Genomic DNA, 9,550 nt, shown 5'->3' with positions numbered 1-9,550 from the left:
GGAAATCTTCCTTTTAAGTCAATCCAAATCACATACCTTCCCTGTTTAGACGATACAGGGTTAGACTAATCCATATCATGAGAAGAATCCGCAAAAATCTCTTCTAATATCGAACCAGAATATCTGCAGTTGAGCTTCCCCTGTTTCACGACAACCCGTGAAAATCTTCCTATTTCTCCAGTTGTAAAACACATACCAACCCTGTTTAAGTGTAACAGGGTGTTTCCAATCCAGAACAACTTCCAAATCCGACTGAAACTTTCCAAATTTATCATTAGCAGAGGCTGTAACTTCTCTCTCTCTGTAATCTTTTCCCGGCCTCTCCAGCCCAAATGGATCAAATCCATCGATCATAAAAAGCATGTTCAGCCAAGACATGTCCATTACAATCGATTCGAGTGATTGAATCTCTGTGGAACACATGCAATTCTTCAACCCTAATTCCGGCACTTGACTGCAACAATTTTACCCGATTAACCAGTCATTTGTAGGCGAATCAAAAACCCTTATCATCCCTGTTTAGCCTAAACTAATAACCCCAATCAATTTCAGGGCTTTAATCTCATTCAAATTGGTCCAAATCACGATTCCTAATTCTACCGGAGTAAACCTTGATTTTCCCCGCCAAAAACAGATTTCAAAAGGAAGAAGATGGACCCCCCCAACAAAACCTGGGGTGTAAATAACAATAGGGTGCCCCTTATCAACTGGTTTCCTCTTATCCAATGTGGGATTCCGCTTAGCAAATGCTCTCCGGGGTGCCTTTAACAACTTTTCGAGCCTATTTTTCCAAAAATGTTTATTGCCCAAAAACACCTACAAACAAGTTTATTAGTGATAAAATGAGTCTCAGCTAATGTATTTATGGGTGAAAATGCATGACACTTTCGTGCTTATCAAATTCCTCCACACTTACATTTTACTAGTCCTCGAGCAAAACAGAAAATTGACCCGCTACACAGCCGGTCATATAATGCAAGAAAAAAGAAAAGACCCACTACACAGCTGGTCATAACCCTAACAATCAAATTATTATTATTACTTTTTTCATTTTATGTTTTTCATTTTTTTTAAAATTTTTTTAGACCCGCTACACAGCTGGTCATGATTTGCAAGGAATTTCCTGAAAAAATAAAGTAAAAAGTTAACCTCTGCTCCGCACTTAAATATTACATTGTCCTCAATGTAATTGAGTCATCCAACGCAAATATTAAGATGGGAAATGCAAAAAGTAAACCAAAATAAAATAAATAAATAAATATACCTACTGGAATGTACAGAAATGAATCCCTAAATTAACAGCCTGAAAATTTGGGGATCAACCCAAAATACAACATTCAAAAATGACAGCTTCACACTTATGTTATCACGATGCGGAGACACTGAAACTATCAAAAACAGATACTTACCTCCAAAAAAAGTTTTTACAACACAAGGAAGTGTGTAAAGAACATAATATGGGGATATTATTGGGACTGGGAAATTTTCAATTGGCTCATGCACGGTATCAGAAATAGGCAAATCCTCTGGGTATTTAGATGCAAAGTATTCCAACAACACTTTAGAAGCACACAATTCTAACTCTAAATTAGGCAACTTTTGGAAGTCTAGGGGTCTAGAAACAACCTCTAAGTTAGGTGAATTATCTTGTGGGATGGATTCATCTATGGAATTAGGAAAATCATCCACACAATCATCCACAGGGTCATCTATATGTTCTGTTTGGAACAGAGAGTCACTACAAGATTCATCATCATCAGCATATAATCTTTGACATTCAAGAACTCTCAATCTTTGTTCCAAACTAGGCGGTGTGTGTTTGTAATACTTCTCATATATTGTTAAAGGTGATTCTTCACTTACCACATGTGGAGTAGAAACTCCATAATGTTGCTTACGCTTAATTCAGCAAGCGTCATCTCAGATGAGGTTTCCTGATAATTTGACTTTCTACGCTTATATTCCGCCAGCGTCATCTTAGGTGACGTCTCCTCGGAAGAAGTCATCATCCTCAAAAAGTCCCTGAAAAGAAATACAAAAAGAAACACATAAAAAGGAAAATCTAAAATGAAATGAAAATACTGTACAAAATAAAAATAAACCTAAAAACTAATTTAAAAACAAATCCGCGTCAGCGGCGCCAAAATGATGATATTTTTTGATTGTCGTTATTGTAATAAAGATTCAAACTCTGAGACTTGTGAAGATTAAATTTAAAGGTTTAAATAAAATAATAAACAAAGGCGAGAGTTACTGGGTCTAGGATTTCATCGAATTCATAACATAAGGTTCAATTATTTATTCACTACAATTATCACTCAATAAATGAAAAAATGGACTCTTATTTTTGCCAAGGTAGATTCTCAAAATATTAGTTATAAATCACAAGAATGACCCATCAAATAAAATGATAACTAATTAATCAAAATCATAATTCTATTTTAATTAGTGCAAAAGTCAAACAGAGAATAAAATAAATTCACTCATGTATGAAATTCGTCTTCCTCCGCCGACCCAGTGTAGGGGTTTAGCTCCACATGGTGAAAACACTCTCAAAATAATATTTCATAGCTCAAATGGTGTTTACAAAGAATAAAAGGGAGGAAAATAATATAAACCATAAGTTTGCAACGCTTAATGGTCGTTACAACTCACTGTTACAACTGTTGCGAAGAACTATAGTTATATGGTGTCGCAGAAAAACTGTCGTTTATGGTATGAATATGTGACGGTCAAGAACAAGAGTTCTTATTGGTTTTTTGTTCTTCAGCTTCTCCTTCTTTGCAGTAGCAGAGAAATCTGCTCTGCAGCTTCTTATTCTTCTCTGTAGCCTCTCCAAACTCTCGATGATCCTTCTATGTTTCTCAACTACCTTTTTATACTCAACAACATCCAAATCTCCTCGGTTTGATGCAGAATATTTCCTCATTATTCTCCTACACGAAGATAACTTCCCTTTTTCTTCTCTGTTTTTGATTTTCACGTATCCTTTGCAGCTTAGAACACTCCATACATGTCTCAGCAGAGGTGGAACACGCTGTAAACACACAAAATCTTCCCAAAGTAATACCCTTCACTAAAACAGAATATCCGATAATATTATATTCCATGTTTTACATGGAAATCTTCCTTTTAAGTCAATCCAAATCACATACCTTCCCTGTTTAGACGAAACAGGGTTAGACTAATCCATAACATGAGAAGAATCCGCAAAAATCTCTTCCAATATCGAACCAGAATATCTGCAGTTGAGCTTCCCCTGTTTCACGACAACCCGTGAAAATCTTCCTATTTCTCCAGTTGTAAAACACATACCAACCCTGTTTAAGTGTAACAGGGTGTTTCAAATCCAGAACAGCTTCCAAATCCGACTGACACTTTCCAAATTTATCATTAGCAGAGAACGTAACTTCTCACTATCTGCAATCTTGTCCCGGCATCTCCAACCCAAATGGATCAAATCCATTGAGCATAAAAAGATTGTTCAGCCAAGACAGGTCCATTACAATCGATTCCAGTGATTGAATCTCTGTGGAACACATGCAATTCTTTAACCGTAATTCCGGCACTTGACTGCAACAATTTTACCCGATTAACCAGTCATTTGTAGGCGAATCAAAAACCCTTATCATCCCTGTTTAGCCTAAACTAATAACCCCAATCAATTTCAGGGCTTTAATCTCATTCAAACTGGTACAAATCACGAACCCTAATTCTGCCCGAGTAAACCTTGATTTTTCCCGCCAAAAACAGATTTCAAAATGAAGAAGATGGACCTCCCCCTAACCAAACATGGGGTGTAAATAGAAATAGGGTGCCCCTTATCAACTGTTTTCCCCTTATCCAATGTGGGAGTCCGCTTAGCAAATGCTCTCCGGGGTGCCTTTAACAACTTTTCGAGCCTATTTTTCCAAAAATGTTTATTGCCCAACAACACCTACAAACAAGTTTATTAGTGATAAATGAGTCTCAACTAATTTATTTATGGGTGAAAATGCGTCACACTTTCGTGCTTATCAGCCGACTGCTTTTCTCTTTCGAATATCTCTCAAAACTCACTGAACTTTGTAATGAAGTTCAATCGATGTAACCTCAATGATCCATAAATACCTTCACCCCTTTTTACCCGTGGATGTAAACACTCCATTGTCGAACCACGTATATGCTACACTTAGTCTTGCTTATGATTTTAGCTCACATCTTGTATTTACTTATTTCTTTACCATATGTTCAATTGGTTGTGCTATCAGATAATCATAGTCACAGCTTGGCGCTAGAAACTGGGAGATGGGTAAAGAATTTATTCTACCTGATCTCAATCCATTAATTTTGAAGCTTTTATAAAAAATTCTGAACTTGGTTTTCATAGAAAAAGTCACCTTCACCCTCCTATTTCTTTAGTGAACTGGCGGCTCTTTCCTGTTTATTTTATCTCAAAAGTTTTCCATTGACGTTGAATTTAATTCAAGAATCTTTTCTTGCACAACGCCTTAAGTTTTCTAAGTTTGGTGTTCACAAAGAAAACCCCTTGTTTTCCTATTTCTCTAAAGTCCAGTAGGGATGGTCATTAATTTCTCCTTATTTTTAACTTCTAAGAGCAACTGTAGCGTTGAAGTTTTATACTGCAAAATTTCTATCTCATATATGGCATTTGGTTTGGAAATTTTGTTGGGTGGCGTACTGGCACACCAAATTCTCAGAAAAAACGTAGTTTAAAAATGCGTTTGTATGTAAACGTAATCATTAACTTATTATGACTTAAACGCATTTTATAAAAACGTTATAATTAAACGCAGTTGAAAATTCTGTGTGCGAGACAACGTGATTTAATGCTACATCTAGAGGTGAGACGTAGTTTATAAATGCGTTTAACTAAACGCATTTTCTAAAAGCGTGTTTCTGAGACGCATTTTTAAACTGCTTTTTGAAGAGGACGCAATTTGTAATAGCGTTTAGAGAAAAGCAGTTAATAACTACTTCTAGACTTCAGGCACTATAAAAGCAGTTAATAACTACTTCTAGATGCAGTTTATAATTGCGTTTCAATGTAAACGGATTTATAAAATGAGTTTTAATATGAACGGATTTATAAAATGACTTTCAATATGAAAGTATTTATAAAATGAGTTTCAATATGAAATGTGTTTTAATATAAACGGGTTTATAAAATGAGTTTCAACCTGAAAGTAGTTATAAAATGAGTTTCAATCTAAAAGTAGTTATAAAATGAGTTTCAACCTAAACGGATTTATAAAATCCGTTGCATGAAACTGTTTATGGGTGAAAACTATTTCTGCTGGTTTTGGTAATTTTGGGGTGTGTGGATGAGAAATGAATTTAAACCCTAAACAAATGCACTGCACGGGAGTGCTTTCTGATTCGAGAGATCAATCTATAAAATTCTGGCCTAAACCAAGAAATGGTCGTTCCAGACTTGCTTCAGTCACAAAGTGAAGGAGATGGGGTTGATCTTAGGGAGGGAAGCGAATAAGATGTTGAGATTGTGAATGTATTGGATGTTTATGAATTGTATAAGAATATCGAACCGACTTGCAATAATGTAAGCAATCAGCTCTGGATGTTTTCTAGATACGAATGACAACACTTGGTTTTTCTGTGTTCGTCTGTCTTGTTTGGAAATAGGTAAAGGGACTATTTATACAAGTCATTGAGCGCAAACCTTCATCTCGTAGGAAGTGGAGGAAGTTGAGTGATGGAGTAGTGGGGACGTGTAGGTGAATGTCACACGATAACGTCTTTGCCCACTTCTCCTATCATCGCTAACCGTCTATGCCTCCTGACACGTTCTTGTAATGGCGTGTTGCACGCCGCACGCTGTAAACCGCCAGATCAATACCCCAGTAAGCATCTCCCAGTTTGCGACATGTTTGATGTCTCGAGTGAGTGGATCGTGGGACCCACAGGAAGTAGCATACGGTGCTAGGTTAAATAACTGAGTTATTTAGGAAATCGATATTCATGAAATATCATGTATACTCTATGCATGTAATGCATCGAATACAATCAATATATATGAAGCATCATTGTTTTAAAGATTAACGGAGCAAGTCGCGATTAAACGTCTTAAAACAGCTGCATGCCTAGCCATCTTCGAGTGATGGTTTGGAAGCCGCATGGGCGGGCCCTCCTCTGGCCGATCACTCCATGTGATAGAGTGACGGATGATGATCACCACGACTTCTCATTGGACGTTTAACTTCCAGCCTAGGCTGCCCGACCAAGCTGGTAGAGTTGGACGGACGAGATGATCTATGACGCTCATTTGCGACCATCGATGGAGTTCTAGGGTTTTGAAGAGGTGCGCAAGCATCACTATTCAGCTTGAACGAAACCAAGCATGGACGATGTTTTTGGTGGGACCGATCGGGCATGCGTGTAGACAGCTTTCCGGTGTACATGTCCATACCACTTTGTCTTGCGGAGGTGCGATCTAGACCACTCAATTTGTCTGGCAAAGATGAGTGGTCGTGATCGATTTGCGACATAAATCCTTTGCCGCAAAGGATTTGGAAGCCGCGTGACATGTCATCTTTGGGCGTGCGTTTCGAGGTTGTCGAGTCCTATGCCTAGGCCGGCCGGTCACGCGCACAGATGGGACCGCAATGATCATGTTGACACTCTCTGTACCTCTTTAGTCTATATTTACACCCTCCATCCAAGCTGGCGAAGACGGATGGTCGAGATCAATCTGCAACACATATGCCATGTCGCAAACTAATTAGGGTTTTGGTCCGGTCACGCGCGTGCAACTTCAGCCAAGAGGTCTGGCAGGCTATGCTCCTCATTTGGGGAGACCGACCGCGTGGGGGCCACGTTGGGATGACGGTGAGCATATGTATACCTGCTTGATGGTCCTAGGCGCGATCTAAGCCTTCCAAGCATGCCGATGAAGTTGGATGGTTGTGATCGATTTTAAGACGCTAGTGGAGTTTCCGCGACCTTTAAAGCATCACGCCAGCCATGTTTCGAGCAAATGTTCATTGCTCCATGGCTTTGTCGTGAGAAAACCGATCGGGCAGGGATAGAGTGGGCCCGCCAATGTGCGTGTTGGCGCCTCCTCCATCTTTCATGGTGCGATCTAAGCCGTCCAATCAGGCTAGTGAAGTTGGACGGTCACGATCGTTTTGAGACTGTTTTAAGCAGTCTTGCTCGTTCGAGCTTCTTCCAAAGCAGCGCGGCCACCCTATTTTAGGGCTGGCGTTTTGGCACGCTGGGAAGTAAAGTGTAATGTTCGACCGGCTAGGACATAAATAGACCCGCTGGTGGTTATCACGGTGATAGCCTGCTCCTGCTAGAGTTCGTCTAGGCTGGTTAAACTATGCGGCCAACTTGCATGGCCATGATCGTTTCTGAGACTGACATGGACAGTCCAGATTTCCCTTAGGGAATTAAACATGCTCGATCAGGCTAATATAAGCGCACCGATACAGGGTTCTCTTTGTTAGAGAATATCATGGCCTGTATGGGTATTTCGTGCATACCTCACCGTTGACACTTGGAGATTCGTGTCACTCTGCTGAGAGTAAACACTCAGTCGTCATGCCGCACCAATAATGAGAGTCCTGCTGAGAACAACACGTGAAATACAAGGCAACTCATGCATTAATTAATAATGCTATAAATTCACAGATATTTGGGATTGTTGCTACATACACCATTCTGGGTGAATTGAGTATATTTATTGAATTGCTTCAATTAAATAAAGCGAGAGGTTTTCTGCGCTCATCGCTTATCAAATGGCTTTATCCTTTGCAGGATGTCAGCACACGGCTTTATCCTTTGCAGGATGTCAGCACGTTAAATTTGGTTTTACAATTTTAGCCATGAACTAAAATCCACCATCAACAGAAATGTAATTTATAATTACGTTCGAGTTAAAAGCAATCTTAAATGCCGTTTACACTCAAACGGATTTTATATCTACGTTTATTGGAAAGTAATCTTAAATGTCGTCCCACTTTAACGCATTTATAAATCCCGTGTACTGACAGACGTATTTTTTAACTGCATTTTCTTAGACGCAATTTTAGAAACCGTCCTCATCACACGCGTTTTTATATGCCTTGTAGTTTCGAAACGAAGTTAAAAAATGCGTTTTGTGATAGACGTGATTTAAAAATGAGTTTCAGTGTAAACGGTTTTTATAAAACGTGATGCTATATTTGAGAATTGCCAAATACAGTTCTCAAATATGGAAACTTGGTTTGGCAATTTGAGATTTTGGTTGCGAATATCACTTTTGACAACCAAGAGTGCGCTTTGTTTTGTTGCCAAATATAGTTTTTGGCAACAACGCTGCGGTTGCTCTAACAGCACGATGTTTATGGGGTTTCAACATTGATAGTCTTTACTGTTGTAACGAGGATATTATTACACCATCTCTTCTTATGATTTGTATCTTTGCTAGCTCCTTCATTTTGATCTTTTTATAATGCTTGTATGCTACAAACGATTGTTTTCAGCTTTAAAACATCTGCAGCTATCTAAGCTCTATCTTCCCATCCTAGTTCAAACCTTGAACCGAGTTTAAAGAATTTACCTTTGATGTGTTTGAGAAAATAATTCAATGAACCATTGAATTCGAAATTGTTTCCCAATTGTTTTGTTAGTTTCCATCCCAACATCATTTGATCTTACGAAATCCCTGTAGTTCCGTGATTCAATCAACAAAGTTTCTCCTTGATTTTTAAATATGAACTTTTATTCTGGTTATCCATTCATTGACCAAATTTGAGTTTGGGTTATCTTTATTTAGCCAAACTAATTATGTAATGATATATTTCAAGTTTTATGTGGAGTGATACACAGATCTCATTAGAAAAGCTTTGTTGGAGCAAACTAATTAGTACCATCTTAGGCTCAGCTTCAACTTGAGCTGAGATAAAGGGAAGTACAATCTTCGATGCAGAGGCAAGGAAAGTAGATCAACTCATCCAGCAATCAACAACGCACAAATTACTACAAGAAAATTGGGCTCACAATGTTGAAGCATTGTTGCTAAAGGATTGAACAAACTAATGTTGTTGAAAATAGTCGCTAAAGCCAAGCTTTAAAGCATGCACTGTTCATCTTGCAGCAACTGACATACCCTACTCACAATAACCCGAAGTACAAATCCAACAACGATGATATAAAGTCCGATGACGATGACGCAAGTAACCTGAAGCACAGTTCATACGGTCCCCACTCCGACGATATAGCTTCGGTCTAAATCCGAAGATATAGCTTTGGTCTCAATCCGATGATGCATCTTCGGTTCTATTCCGATGATGCAGCTCCCGTACAAGCTGGATTGTCAAGCTAAAAGATGGAATTTAGCACCGGTGATAGTGGAATGCCAAGCTAAAAGAATAGAGACTAAGATGAGTTGCAGTTCAATTTAAAAAATAATTTCCCAAGTGGATTTCCCGGCGAATCGATTCCTTGTTTCTTTTTATACAGGTTTATGACTAGATTGGTTTATCTACCAAAGCAACTGCCCACACCAATCAATATATTTTACAACTAGATTATCTACCAAAGGCAATTG

This window comes from Papaver somniferum, chromosome 11 (assembly GCF_003573695.1).
Source record: "Papaver somniferum cultivar HN1 chromosome 11, ASM357369v1, whole genome shotgun sequence".
Lineage (NCBI taxonomy): Eukaryota > Viridiplantae > Streptophyta > Magnoliopsida > Ranunculales > Papaveraceae > Papaver > Papaver somniferum.
The sequence above is the reverse complement of the archived record's forward strand: the minus strand, read 5'-3'. Positions refer to the sequence as shown.